Source organism: Meleagris gallopavo, unplaced genomic scaffold (assembly GCF_000146605.3).
Source record: "Meleagris gallopavo isolate NT-WF06-2002-E0010 breed Aviagen turkey brand Nicholas breeding stock unplaced genomic scaffold, Turkey_5.1 ChrUn_random_7180001872470, whole genome shotgun sequence".
In the NCBI taxonomy this organism is placed as follows: Eukaryota; Metazoa; Chordata; class Aves; order Galliformes; family Phasianidae; genus Meleagris; species Meleagris gallopavo.
Window position 1 is genome coordinate 1,995 of NW_011137221.1, and position 2,625 is coordinate 4,619.

At 50.3% G+C, this 2,625-nt stretch overlaps 1 long non-coding RNA gene across 1 annotated transcript; it reads left to right on the forward strand.

Annotated features, from left to right (window-relative positions):
- The first annotated feature begins 529 nt into the window (after nucleotides 1–529).
- Nucleotides 530–2,442, forward strand: LOC109364583. The gene is made up of 3 exons (XR_004162371.1): nucleotides 530–1,157; nucleotides 1,531–1,773; nucleotides 2,309–2,442. It is a non-coding gene; the product is annotated as an uncharacterized LOC109364583 (long non-coding RNA).
- The last annotated feature ends 183 nt before the right edge of the window (nucleotides 2,443–2,625 follow it).

Genomic DNA, 2,625 nt, shown 5'->3' on the forward strand with positions numbered 1-2,625 from the left:
TAGATTGCTTTTATTTCTTGCTTTTATTTACATTTCACATGCAAAGATGTCTTCTAGGACAATAAATAGGGAAAATAAATGGAATAATTTATATCAGTAATTGCAAGTATTTGATTACTGAATGATCTCTGGGGGTCCTTTCCCACCCAGTTCTGTCATTCTGTGATTTTAATCCTTGCTTCTTACAGCAGTAACAGTGTTTCAGAAGAGAGAAAAGCACGGCGGGCATCAGCTGGATTTCTTGGTTGGTAAAGCTGTGCTGAGACCTGGGCTGACTACTGCACCTGGAAACGTGTGCAAGGTCTGCAGACACAGACAAATAACTTTTCCCTGCAGGATGGGCTTGCCTAAGGTAGGTCACTGCTAGGAGAGCTTCTGCTTTAAAGGATCAAGCTGTATAAGTAAGGTACTTTAAAAAGCAAGCTTGCCAGTTCTTTTTTCCCTAGGTGATTTTTTAGCAAGGAGAGGTTGGAGAGGCTGTTTGGTAATGGAAGATGGCGAGAGGAATGGCAAGTCAAAGGCATGCTGTGCATAGCCAGCGCAGAGCATCTGCACACATTTCCCCCTGCACAAAAGAGGAGCAGCTCAGCAAGCTTGGCCTGGGCCATGGAAGGGAGCACACCAACATCTGGACCGACCCCAAACAAGCTGGTTCTGCAGGTTGGTTGTCTTCTGCTGTTGTCTCATGACCAGTTGCTCATGGGAAGATCTGTTCATGTTCAGAGCTAAGGGGAAACTCGCACAGCATTGTCTTTGCTCAGGAGGGCAGGTGGTGAACCTCATGAAGCAATGCCTGCAGATATGCTTTGTGGAGAAAGAGGTCCTGCAGGCCTTGTGTGACAGCCACAGAGCTGTAGCGAGGCTGCATCCGTGTAAAACCCCAGAAATCCACGGAGGTGTGAAGGTGAGCTGTGGGCTCCCGTAATGCAGGAGGCGATGTGTGCAGCGTCTGATGCACGAACTCTCAGACGTGAACAATCCCAGGTGTTTATTACAAGTTCTCACATCGCTTACAGACCATCACAAATTTTCTAGCATTCTAGCATTCTAGCATTGCCATCCACCCCTCCAACTTCCACATCCACCTTGACGTGCCAGCAGAGCATTCTACAAAACATTCTTCAACCGTTCATGCAGACGCTTATCCAATCAGAGCCGTGAGACGTTCTTATTTCTTCGTGAGGTGCCCTTGGTCCTCATGCTGCTTATCTTGCTCCACAGCTGCCGCTCTGAGCAGTTTCTCTTGTATTCCCACACATGTGCGTGCTTGGGGTTTGGGTACTTCTATTTGTTTCAAGCGACTGTCATCCCACTGCTCGGTCAGTTTGAGTGTCTGGAACAAGTGTGACATCCTTTTTGATGGAGTCCTGTGAAAGGAGTCCTGAGGATTTCAGATCCAACTCTCAGCCTGTGGGCATCATGCAGGAGTTGGTGTAGGGGATGAGGCAAGGGAATTCGGGGTAAGAAATTTAGAAAGCAGCCTGGTCGTATTTCTGTGTTTTTCCCATCTCCTCCTTTATTTCCTTACAGGTGAAATAGATATGTGCTGTACCCTGCCCTTGAATTAAAAAAAAAGGTCTCTAGTATGGATTTTACATAGGCCCTGCCCAGCAAGGTACGCTGCTGGGAGGAAATGTCCATCTGCCCAAGGGTAGGAAGGCCCTCCAGAGGGACGGACTGAGGCCAGTTGTAGGAGGCTCAACAAGAGCAAGCGCCAGGTCCTGCGCTTTGGACACGACAACCCCGTGCCAGCTTCTCCAGGATTCGGCTGAGGTAGAATTCCAACAGCCCACTGATTCTAGAACGTTGGGGTGGGGGGTTGGAATCTTCTGGACCTGTGACCAGTGCTCTTGCCTCCCACCCTGTCCGTCATGGTGGAGCAGCCTGGTGGCCCCTATGATGTCATAAGCGGCTGGAATGAGGGGAGGAGCAGTGCGTGCTGCGTCCCTTCATTGGAGCGCTTGAGCTCTGCCTGAGTAGCTCGCTTGTTGCACTTGTGCACCAACTGAGTACCTTCATTTTCGCATCCTCTTGTGCAGCATCTTGTAGGTAAGCTGAGACAGTGTGGGAGAGACGGGTGGGCAGTGAGGGCTTGAGAAGTGCTGGCTGGCAGAGCTCATAGTATCGTATTGCTCACTCTTGTCCATCAGATGTAATTTTCACCCAGTCCATGCATTCCAAAACAATCCCTAAAGGTGGCATTTGTCCCCTGGATTTTCCCTCGTCGCCGTTGCTAAATTGTGCAAGCTCACTGACCGGCTCTTTCTCTCTCCTCTCCTCTCCCCCTCTGCCTGCTGGCCTGGTGCAGCTTTTGCTCGTGGAAGATCAGAGCAAAGTGACAAGGAACGGCTGCAGATTCAAGGGATTTCTCTACCTCGTTCTGATCTCTTGCCAGGTACGTGCCATGCTTTGTCCCCCACATGCTTTAGCAGCCCGTGTCGCCCCGTGTTTAGTAACACAGCGTCATCCAGCTTTGATGGGACACTGGTCCCGTGTGGGTTTTTTGCCCTTCCCCTCCAGCTCAGCCCTCAGAAGGATGCTGTCTGTGGTGCTGTGACCAGCTGGGCTTAGGAAGCAATCCCTTAGGCAAAGAGTCCTAGCCCCAGCTTGTGCAGAGCAGCACAA